Consider the following 12704-nt stretch of genomic DNA (forward strand, 5'->3'; position numbering starts at 1 on the left):
ACACACACACACACACACACACACACACACACACACACACACACACAACACCACCACCACCACCGCCAACAGCAAGGACAACAACAGCAACAAAACAAAGCATAAAAAAACAGCTCATTGTTGAAGCTGTTTTATGTCACAGTGTCTCACAGTATATTCCTTTGTCCACATATCTTCATTTGCAAATGTTCATTGTAATAAGTCATTGGTCTAGGTTTGAGATCTTTGGCTTCTGTCATATCATAAATATTGGATCCTCATGGTGTTTTCTCCTGGTTATCCTGTTGTTGCCCTGTGTCATGGAGATCCTGCACCTTTGGAATAGCAGGACTGAAGCTTTCACACATCCCAACCATGCACAGATGATATAGACTTTGGGGTGGACCAATTCAGAGCCCTGGATCTACTCCTGAGTAGCTGAGCTGGTCAGTCTACCTCCACTCCCTTATCTGTACCACCATTGTGAGCTCTCCAGCACTACTCTGGCAGGATCAACTCTTGTGCTTTCCTGCCCTCAGGGCCAGCTCACCTGTACCCAGGACTCTAGAGCTATTTCCACTGTTTTGTCCAGTCAAGGTGCAGGGACCCCCTCTCCCAAGTGCTTCATCCTGTGAGAAGCTGGGGCAGATCTCAAATTCTTACACCCTCAAAGCTGGCTCATCTGTGTCTTTGCAGTCAGGATCAACTCCACTCTTGTTGCCCCCTCAAGGTGCAGAAACTGCTCCCCCAAGTGCTACAACCATTATCGACGCAGGGCTAGTTCTCCTATCTCATGACCCTGTGGGTAGCTTTCCAGACTGCTGGAGGTGGCAAGGGGTAGCAGTGGGGGAGGGGAAGATAGCATCTCCTCCACCAGACTCATGCCTCCTCCCACCATGGTAGACTAGTGGTGAGGCCAGGTCCCCCACATTCATCCCTTTGGGACCAGCTTACCCACACCCTTGCCTCCAGGGCCAGATCCACTGTGTTTGCCTGAGTGAGGTGCTCTCCCCTGTGCTGATGCTGGTAAGTAATGGGACCAGATCTCCAGAGCACTGCATCCAGTGAGGGGCAGGGCCACTTACGCAAAGTTCCTGAACATCTCTGTGGTTCCTGGTAGCTGTCCTATCCAGGTCCAGGGATATTCTCATGTTCTCTAGTGGTAATATGAGCCACAGATATAGACACTGACTCCTCCTGCTGCCTAGCCACAGACTCAGACATGACCCTCAGTGGCATCTTGGGCTGGGACCTCACCATGGACCCAGATGGCAGGGCTAGTCATTCAAAACAGGCTATTCTTTTCTACCCTCGAGTCTCCAGATCAATCTCTTTCATAATGCTCAAGCTGCTCCACATCTCTTTCTCTTCTGTCTGACCACCACATACTAGTATATTGTGGTGACTCCCACTGCAAGCTGGCCATGCATCCATGCTGTGTTGCATGGCAGCAAGTGGGTGTCAATGACTGTGGGTGGCATGGCAGTCTGCAGCTCACTGTCTTCCCCTACCTATGCTGTACTGCCAGGATTAGATTTTATTTTTATGAGTCCTAGGAACAGGACATCTTTAGCCATCAAGCCACGCATACAGCTAGGACGAAAAAAGGAGTGTATCTACTCTGCCCCTGACTGATGTAAAAACAACATCAATGACAAGGTGTCTATTTGCCCATTGCTGGGGGGAGGAATTTTCTTTCTGATAGATAATGTTTAATTGATTTGTCAGTGATTAACCATGCACTAAAGACAATTTGTATAAAAATTTTCAGTAGTAATTTGATTTTTTTTTTATTATTGAAGTTAAGAAGTAAGTAAAAACATCACTGTACCAGCTCCCTACACCCACTATTAAGGTTTATAATAATTCTAAATTAGTAAAATATGAACATTACAAAGCAAATAAGCTAAATTTCTAGCCAAGTATAAGTTCTTGTGGTTGTTTTTGTAGGAGGTATGTGTGATTCACGCTTTAATATGTTTAGTTTTAATAGTAAAATATTTTAGAATTTTTCAATTACATGGTCTCTGTCAAAACTCTAAAATTTTAGCACATCGGTGATATACGAATGAATGTGTGTGGCTTGTTCCATTAAAACTTTACTTACATTAACAGGAGATGGGCTGGATTTGTTCTGTGGGTTATGGTTTGCTGACCGCTGGCTTGGACGATAAATGGCTGTGTATTTGTTGAACCAATTTAACAAGAGATACACAGAAAGGAGCAGGTTCATTTTAATGTTTCCCATGTCTTAGGTGCCTATTGTGTAGAAAACAAGAAGCACTTCAATCAGGTAATGGAGGGCACTTGTTATTTCTCTCCCTTGCTAAGGCATTTTGAGATATATCTACCAAATGAGATGTGCCAGTTCCAGATTCAGCCTTACTAGAATAAAAAAAAATATGTTAGTTATATTTTTTTCTTTATACAGTCTGTTTTCTCTATCATATCAGAGTAAGGACAATCTCTACTGAAAACACATTTTAGACATTCTTTGTAAGTAGGCAAATATCTAGTTGACATATATTACCATATTTAATGACGAATGAAGCCATAGTCTGTAGCTCATGATGAACTTGAAACATTCTCTCTAATAGTTCCATGAGCTGTATCTAAGAAATCCATTTTCTTACAGTTATTGCTGTAAGTAATGAAGTCTAAGCAGGTGTTTATATAACTCAATGGAAATGTCAAAGGAAGTTTTAATTTTTAGTGACCTTTGAATTATGGAGATCAACACATAACACATTGTCACTTCAAATACAGTATCTACTTTTATACTAGCTAAGTAATTAGAAACTGATTTTCTTTTTGTGTGTTTATGTGAATAGCAGAGATTAACATCAAGTATCTTCCTTTATTGCTCTCCACCTTTATTCGGGGAGGCAGAGGCCTCTGACCAAATTGGAATTCACGAAATAAGCTATGCTGGCTGGCCAGTAACTCTCCTGTCTTGTTTCCCCAGAGCTGAGAGTACAAGTCTGCACCAGGTCCTCTACATATATAATATAGCTTTTAGTTATTACTTTTATGGAACTCCTGAATGTGTAAATGAATGGGTTTCTGATTCTTGTGACTTTTCTTGGAGCTCTTTTATTTTTCTATTGACTTGTCTTGTCCAACCTCAGTATGATGGTTTTCATTGTATTTATGTTTTTTTGTTATCTTTTAGAAGCATGTTCTTTTCTAATGAGAGACAGAAACAGAGAAGATCCATATTGGAGAGATATGAGGAGAAACTGGCAGGAGTAGGGGGGGGGGACTGCATTCAGATTATATTGTATGAGAAAACCATCTACTGTTAATAAAGGGAAAACAGTAAAAAGCAATATTTTTATTAGAAAATCAAGGCAATTAAGAAAGCACATCCTTCATGTTGGATAATGGTTGCATTTTCATCCATTCAAAAATATTCTATTGTCTCTGTGTTTGTACATGTGAGTGTAAAAAATTCTCTTTGTCATTAAAAAAGGATATGGCTTTGAAGCAACTAGCCTGAGAAATTAAGGGAAAACAAAACGAAACAAAACACAGAAGCATTAGATGTATCTCCTTCAAATGATACGCTATTTAGTAGCTCATATTTACCTCACATGGCATTCATGGCCATTAGGATATTCATACACAGTTTCATATGATTCCTAATTGAGGCCTGCTTTTGAAAGGTAAAGGAGGCAAAACAGGCTCTAGCAGTAGGAGGCACTGGAAAGTAGATGCTATGGTTATAGTTCCTGTGGACACTAAAATCAAGGTAGAGAGCATATTTTTGGGAGGTCCACAGTCTCTGCTACCATCTTCAATAAAAGGTTCCCAAGCCTGAAGGATAACAGCAGTGACTCTGTATATAAATGGACAGAGCTTCAGACTTCATTATCTTCATCTCTTACTTGCTATTGACCTCAGCAAGTCACTCAATTCTCGATTTACCAATTTCTTTATAAAGAACATAAAGTGAACTATATCCAACCCCAAATCATATTGGAATACCAAAGAATGTGTTGCAAATGCAAGATTGTAACCCAGTGTCTGGCATGTCATGAAAGCCATATTCATGTCACAGAATCTTATCAGCACCATATTCTTTTCATTCTGCCTTCATATGGTCATGTGTTACAGTCACTTATATGCCCTTTTTCTAAGTTAAATTCACCTGGAAACCTCAAGCACATGCTATCTCCAAGTTCTGTGCTGCCTTCAACCTGGATGTTTGTGTTAGGCAACTCTTGAACTCCCAGGACTAAATAATGTTCTTGAATGAGAACAGAAAGGAAGAAACAATCCACAAACCAGAAATCTTTTCTATAACAGGAAAAGTTGCCTTAGTTGACAAAGTAGCACTGCCAAGCATGAGAATCTGAGTTTGATTCCCTGGAACCTATGTAAAAAGACTGGCATGGAGGCACACTTCTGCAACCTTAGTATTGAGAAAACAGCAACAGAATATTTGTAACTCCAGTGCCAGGTAATCTTACTGAATTGATGAGTTCAGTATTTAATGAGAATCAGTTTTGCAAAATAAGGTGGAAAGAAATAGAGAAAGGCATGTATGCAATCCTGGGTTCTACATCATGCCTAAGTAGTAAAACTCACAGATACTACTCAGTGTGTGGCCCAAGACCACCAGCAGCAGTATCTACATTTTAGTCCTGTTGAACATACAATGAGTCTTTCTTGGCACCAGAAGCACATTAGCATTTTTAAAAGCACAGTTCTAGACTCTTCTAAACTTCCTGGTCAGTAATCTGAAGAGTCATGGAAACAGTTTATCTTCACAAAGAGAACTTGGAAGCAAGATAAACAGGAACTGCCACATGCTCAGTAGACAAGAAAGACTTCCCGACTTCTGAAATCCGCATTTTGAATTCAGTTGAGAGACTTGGGCAGGAAGTGATGATAAAGTCCTATTGAGAATTTATCAAAGAATAGGATTCAGTAGTTTGTAAAACATCTGAAAACAGGTAGATGGGATATAGAAAGCTTACAAATTTTATAGGATGGCAATTACATTTTTTTAAAACATAATTTTATTGACACTTTGGGAATTTCAGACCATGCACTGCAATCCCACTCTATTCCCAGTTCTTCCACATCTGCCCTTCATTCTTGTAACAACCCCCAAAGAAAAGAAAAACAAAGAAAAAAAAGCAACAGCAACAAAATATGCTACATCTGCGCAGGGGTTCTCGGTTATCTCGATGCATGGTCCTTGGTTGGAGCATCAACTTTTCGTGTCTAAGACTGAGGAAATCATTTGCTTCAAAATGTTTATGCTTGAATTGATACACAACTACCCAGTTATTATTTTAAATTATAAAAATAATTTCACCATCAGTATATAATACATTAATAAAAGCAAAACAAATAAAAACGTTATGGTTGGTTTATATTATTATTAGACAATTTACTTTTCATACTTTCTACCTATTTCTAAAATCTGTGTACTTTGTTGTTTTTAAATAACACCTTTAAAAATAAAGCAAAAAAGGCCTTTACATGCAAGTTAGAGAAAACTGTTCAATCCATGTGCTTCGGAGATAGTCGAAAGGTAACACAGAGATTATATAATGGATAAAAGCTTATAATGGAAAAATTAAGCAAATATATACAATATTTGCAAAGCATTATGAAATTTGTGATTTCAATTCAATGTATAAAATATTAGAATACTTTGTTCTATTATATTTCCAAATATCAACATATTTAGCTTCAAAACAGAAACATTAAAGCCAGTGTTAAGAACCATGTGCTCAGGGTGAAAACCCGATTACACTTCAAGCCAAACATATACTTTAAGACAACGTTAAGTGAATTTTTAGAAGACAAATCCATATATGGTAACAAGGCAAATTGAAAGGTTAACAGTAGAGGGATGAGAAGGCAATTTGGGCAAACAGCACAATAAACTTACGGTCCATTATATTGCACTTGGATCTTCTGACAGGTTTGTAAGCAGGAACCAAATGGGCATAGTAAAATTAGAACACATGTCATTTGGTAGCTGGTCATTCTTCGTGGGTTTCAGAATGAAGTATTTATTCTGGGGCTTTGGTTCCTCTGAGCTGTTCCCTGTAAATGAAAAGTACAACATGTGCGTTTTCCATGCTGAGAAATAAACAACACCCTCACCCTCTGTAAATAGTAATCCAATATGCTGAACAAGATTTACAGATGCATCAGTTTAGATAAACAGTAAGAGACCTCATTAATAATTAGTCCCTGTGGCAATCAATACTACATGGAAAAGTTCTGTCACTGCTATACTTTCTTCAAAGCCGAGGCCAGTGTCTGACCACAGGAAGAGGATAATTAAAGTTCGTGAGTAAATGAATCAGAGGGCATTCTGCTGATTTGGAAAGAGGAACTTGCAGTGGCTCCTGATTTAGTTCTTTCTCCAGTGCACAGAATTGCTACAAGTCAGGTCATGTAGCTCAGTCCAGGTCAGTGCAGGAAATCAGGGAAGAGAGGCCAAGGTTTGACCTTATGGCTTTGCCAGCCAACCCTGTATTCTGGCATTGTTTCCTTCATGTGGAGAAGCAGATGTGCCTGCCTGATAGCACAGACCACCTGGAAGACCTCTGGTCTGGAGGAGGTAACATCCTGGTCTCTAATGCTTCCTGGGTGATTCATTAACCAGCCATGGTTATAAGAGTTCACAGTCACTTCCGAACCTCAGCCCCATCAATGTTCTTGTGATACTGAGTTCAAGATCCAGAGAAAGCAAATCTCATGGCAAATTATAAAACACCATAATCTTGGTATGTAACATTTTTGTAAAGTTAAAACAAGCTTATTTCAAGCCTTACTATTCCATTCATTTTAGTTGCACATAAACAAACTAGATGAGTGTGTCATTGTGGTAAAATATCATATATGAATAAAATACAGGTATCAGAGATTTCATTTCCTCCTATCTCACGGCCAAACCTATCTCTTTTTATTCAAATTCTATGTAGTTCTGCTTCCTTTCTGTCAATGAAGAACATATCATCCCACTGCACCTGTGGCTTCAAATTTGTTATTCTGTTCAGTTATCTTATGTTAAGTCTATGCCGTAGCATAAAAAAAAAGAAAAATTTCTGAAACTTGTTCCCTTATACAGCTAAAAAAATCTAATAAGGATGGGTCTTATATTTATCTCTATCTAGTCTTTAGCCTGCTGCCAAGTAGCTTCTATACCATTACTCTTCCAAGTCTCTTTATCTTTAGTTTACAGGATCCTTCACCTCCAGATCCATAAGGTGAGTTCTTACTGCATTTAAACTCTTTGGCCTTTGAAGCCAGCAGTGGCTGACACCCGCTGCTGCTGCCTCTGCTTCTTCTTGTTGTTCTTCTTTATCCTCTTCTTGTTCCTCTTGTTCTTGTTCTTCTTCCTCTTCCTCATTATTGTTATTATTATTAATCTTTTAAAATTATATATTTTTATGAGCATTGGTGTTTTGCCTGCATATTTTATGTCTTTGTGTGTAAGGGTATCCAATCCCCTGGAACTAGAGTTACAGGCAGTTATGAACTGCCATGTGGGTGCTAGGAATTGAACCCAGTCCTTTGTAAGAGCAGCAACTGTTCTTAACAACTGAGCCATCTCTCTAGCCTACAACTGCTTCTTCATCATGAATGCTATCACTTGTCACTGTAGATGCCTGAAATAGAATCATTGTAAAATTACAAAAGAAAGAATGTAAGAGAAGAATCACATTTTAGCCACTGTGAAAACTGAAATGTCGCTGCATACAGTATTCCAAGGCACCAATCACTGCAAAATAGAACTCTCTTCCAATGCTAAACACTTATCTAGCTATATACTTAACTTTGAAAACTCTCTCCCTTCTTACTTCATTATAGTCTACTTCCCTGCCCCCTTTCTTTTGTGGTTTGCTTTGTTCAGTTGTATTATGTTTTTTGTCTTGGTTTCTGCTTTACAGTTCTCTTTATAGTACCCTTTATTCTGTAGCTTAGAAGACAGCTATAAGTTCTCATTTTGTCTTTAGTATTTTTGAAATTAGGAGTCTTATGTATACATCTTAATGAAGTGCTGAATGAACATTTCAGCCACGTACTTTGACTTTTTCTTTGTGTACTTAGTGGTTGCTAGTAACACAACCACTGCCAATTATTAAGTAAAATGTTATAACACTGACCATTACTAATTTCCATTGTCTTTAATCTTGATATACCCCTGTAGAAAATATTTTGTGAGGAATTGAATGCTTGTGGACTTTCCTGAGTTTCTGTGTGGAATACTGTCCCTGAATGTGATGAGATTTTAGATGGGGCCTTCAACAGGTAAAGGTTTAGATGAGGTAAGTTGAGTGGGACCCTGATGAGCTGAGTGTTGTTAGAATAAAGCAGGGTTTATTCTGCCATGTGAAGACACAGAGAAAAGTCAGCCATCTGAAAATCAGAAAGTGTCTTCACTAGAATTTAACTGATACCCTGATCACAGGCTTCCAGATTACAGAACTGTGAGAAATAAATGTCTGCTATTTAAGCCAAGCCAACCACTCAATGCTATTTGTCATGGTAACCTAAGAGGACAAAGGCAAAGAGAATCCCTACTTCTTTTTTATATTTCTACTTTTCCAATATTGTATTTTTAATTATGTGTAAGTGTATGGATCAGTTTGTGAATATGTGTTAAAGAATGAATGTGCCCACAGAGGTCAGAGGCATCAGATCCTTTGGAGCTGGCATTACAGGTGGTTTTGAGTGATGCAGTATGGGTGCTTGGAACCAAATATGAGTCTTCTACAACAGCAATAGGTGTTTTTAACTACTGAGTTATCTATCTTTCTGACTCTAATATATAAAGAAGCTTATTTTTCAGAGTGATTGCTTGCTTTATATCACAGTCCCAGTGGATGTCAAAACCAGGCATCAAAACTATTGCTATGCTATTATTTATCTTGAATAACTAATGAACAAATGCAGTGTGGGTTTCTGCATTCAATGTAAATGAACAGTTGTTTTCTAGTGATTATGAATACAATATACTCAATGAATTTTGTAATTATTTTTCTATTTTTATTTTGATCTAGATGATAAAAGTACCTCACTGTAGTAATCCCTATTGCTTAATATTCTAAAGGCAGTCAATGAGATAGCTTTTGTGTAGAGTGAATAAAATAACAATTAGGTGTTGGTGAGATGGTTCCATGGGTAAAAATGCTTGATGGACAAGCCTGAAAAATAAAAATTTGATCCCTGAAGAGGGACTGCCTCTGACATAATCTGATTGGCCTGCTCATTGATCACTTCCCCCTGAGGGGGGAGCAGCCTTACCAGGCCACAGAAGAGGACAATGTAGGCACTTTTGATGAGAACTGATAGACTAAGATCACAAAGGAGAGGAGAACCTCCCCTATCAGTGGACTTGGGGAGGGGCATGCATGCAGAAAGGGGAGGGAGGGTGGGATCGGGAGGGGAGGAGGGAGAGGCTTATGGGGGATACAAAATGAAATAAGTGTAATTAATAAAAAATTAAAAAAAATGTTGATCCCTGGAATCCATGGTGGAAGAAGATAACTGATGTTCAAAGCTGTCCTGTTACCTTCAAGACTGTCCTGCAGACAGCATGCACCCTGCACTTCGACACACACACATGTGAATAAAATAATAAAATTAAAATACTGGTTGGTCTTTCAGGATTCTAAAACCTTTAACTTGTGGCAGTATATAACAAGGAGGAAAATTTACTGTCTTTAATTTTGGAAGGTTGATTAGAGGGGTCAAATGCATTAGAAGTATTCAGCTGCAAGTAAGAGAACATTCCTACCTCTTAGGAGAGTAAGCATCTTCGAAATTGTAATGTTACATAAGCCAAAGTCCAGCATGTAAGAATATTCGTATATAGGCTGTCAGGATGACAGGTTTCCTTTTTACATGATCCATCCTACTGTGCGTGTTGTTCAATCTACTCTCAGGCTGATGCAATGAGGAACTGTGTTAGTTTCAGATAACTACACTGAGATGTGACAGTGAAAACAGAAAGATATGCTGATCATTTCTTCCTTTTTTATTTGATATTTTGAGCTAATGAATCTTTTATTATCATTTATTACAATTTATTCAATTTATATCCTTGCTGAGGTCCCCTTCCTCATCCCCTTTCAATACCATCCTCCCTCCCTCTTCTTCCCCTATGCCCCTCCTCTAGTCCACTGATAGGGGAGGTCCTCCTCCCCTTCCATCTGACCCTAGCCTATCAGGTCTCATCAGAACTGGTTGCATTGTCTTCATATGTAGCCTGGCAAGGCTGCATCCTCCAGGGGGAAGTGATCAGGGAGCTTGTCACTGAGTTCATGCCAGAGGAAACCCCTGCTCCCCTTACTAATGACCCCACTTGCATACTGAGTCTATGGGTTACATCTGGGTTTTAGAGAGAACTAGGTAAGTTTCCCCTTTCTTCTTTGGCAGCAGCTGGCTAATGGAATAACAGTAACTACTGCTTGTCTTCTCTTCTCCCTGCCCACTTTTTTACTGCCTTCCACATAGCTTGAGAGTAAATATCCATCAGTGAGTGATTCCTGCTGCCTTTAGTACAGATAAGTCTGTCTTGACTTAGCTTCCATCTCTAAGTTTTATTTGGCTGTGGGTAATGGTGTGAGAAATGTTGCTTGTCTGAGCTAAAAATTGAAATATCATAATTTGTCACAACAGGGTCCAATTATAAACAAGCTATAAGGCAGCATGCATGTGGGTTTTCTTGTAAACATCATGTAGGAGCTGACCCTAGAAGTTTCACTTCCCTTAACATACTGTGACTCCTTTAGAAGACAGAGTTCAGTCCTTTGATTTTAAAGTGCTTTGGTTTAAGCACTTTGATTGGCCTTATTATTGGAGAACTGAGTAGCCATCTCGAATAAGCAAACAATGGGTCACAGAGATGTCTCATCAATTAGTAGGACATACCAGAGGCTCTTCCAGAGCATATGTGTTTATCTACCAGCATCCATATAAAGTAGTTAAAAACTGCCTGTACCTCAAGCTCCAGAGGTTTCACGAGCCTCTTCTGACCTCCATGGACCCTGCACTTCCATGCATAAACGAAAGACATACAAGTAAATACACATGTCTTTAAAATATTTTTTAATCAAAATGACAGGAATTGAAAATTCTCAAATTTTCTTTTATAGGATTTCAAATTTTTCTTGTTTCAATAAAGTCTTTAAAGTGAGATATTAAAAGAAAACAGTACCTCTGTTATCATTAAATATATGTAATTGTATAGAATTCAGTGGCAAGTAGTATCTATGTGACTTAATGGTAAATAGCAAACTGGATTTCATTAAACAGTTTCATGGATGCTGAAGGCAGCAAGAGAAGGAAGATAAATCTGAGGCCTGTAAGATTCATGGAAGGCCAGATTAAAGACAAAGGATGATTTATATTTTTAAGTGTGAAGGCAACACAATATAGAAATGCACTGTTTCACATAAATTATGCTAATTTATTTAGAACTTCAGAATTGGGTTATAGTGATAAGAAGCTTGGCGCTGGTATTTATAAATTAATATGCCTTATTATAGATGAAATAAGATGTTTACAAACTGTATGAACAAAGCAAAACTGTTTCGGTTACCTTCAATTTTTATACAATTACAATATAATTTACAGTATTAATATGTTAATTAAACATAATTTCCACTTCCTCATATGGTTTAATGAAATTTTTTCTTCTCATGGGCAAACTAAGTAATGATACATTTCTGAATGGAAAAGAAAATGTTTTCATAAAAATGAAAATTTTTCCACATGGAAACTGAGCTACCAATCAACCATATCTGAGCAGGGAGTCTCAGTCTCCCCCATGTTTGGTCCTCTGTGGTGCATCAGTCACTGCAGGACCCCCTGGGCTTGGATCTTTTAATTTTGTTGGTCTCCTTGTGGGCCTTCTGAGGGGACTTCAATTGGAATATATAATGAATAAATTGTGAAAAAATTTTAAAATTATATTATTTTTTCAGACTGTCTTAGCTAAGGTTTCTATTGCTGTGAAGAGACACCATGACCGCAGCAACTCTTACAAAAATGAAAACATTTAATTGCGCCTGGCTTATAGTTTCAGAGGTTTAGTCATTTATCACCATGATGAGAAGCATGGCAACATGCAGACAGACCTGGTGCTGGAGAAGAAGATGAGAGTTCTACATCATTTTAGTATTTTTATTGTTATCATTTATTACAGTTTATTCAATTTGTATTCCAGCTGTGGTCCCTTCCCTCGTCTACTCCCAATACCACTCTTCTCTCTCTATGACCCTTCCCTAGTCCACTGATAGGGGAGGTCCTCCTCCCCTTCCATCTGACCTTAGCCTATCAGGTCTCATCAAGACTGGTTGCATTGTCTTCCTCTGAAGCCTGGCAAGGCTGCACTCTTCAGGGGGTGGTGATCAAAGAGCCTGCCACTGAGTTCATGCCAGAAAAAGTCCCTACACCAGTTCTACATCTTGATCTGAAAGCAGCAGGAGACTGTGTGTCACATTGTGCATAGCTTGAGCATATACGATCTCAAAGCCTGCCGCCACAGTGACACAATTTCTGCAACAGTGCCACAACTATTTTGACAAGGCTACACCTCATAGTAATGCCACTCCCTATAGTCCAAATATTCAGACACACGAGTCTATGGAGGCTATTTCTATTCAAACCACCATACTGACATCACTCATTCAGTCAGTTTCATTGTTTTATGTAAGATGGGTTAAAACTATCATATTCTCGCAAGT

At 38.6% G+C, this 12704-nt stretch overlaps 1 protein-coding gene and 1 long non-coding RNA gene across 2 annotated transcripts in view; one reads left to right on the forward strand and one right to left on the reverse strand.

Annotated features, from left to right (window-relative positions):
* Arhgap6 (Rho GTPase activating protein 6) overlaps nt 1-12704 on the forward strand; it is a 296896-nt gene that overhangs the window by 81263 nt on the left and 202929 nt on the right. The window lies entirely within an intron of this gene.
* On the reverse strand, nt 3299-6102 carry LOC129681451 (uncharacterized). The gene is made up of 2 exons (XR_008720845.1): nt 5888-6102; nt 3299-4880 (listed from the first exon to the last, which is right to left on the reverse strand). It is a non-coding gene; the product is annotated as an uncharacterized LOC129681451 (long non-coding RNA).

This window comes from Psammomys obesus, unplaced genomic scaffold, assembly GCF_907164565.1.
Source record: "Psammomys obesus unplaced genomic scaffold, mPsaObe1.curated_primary_1811, whole genome shotgun sequence".
Taxonomy (NCBI): Eukaryota; Metazoa; Chordata; class Mammalia; order Rodentia; family Muridae; genus Psammomys; species Psammomys obesus.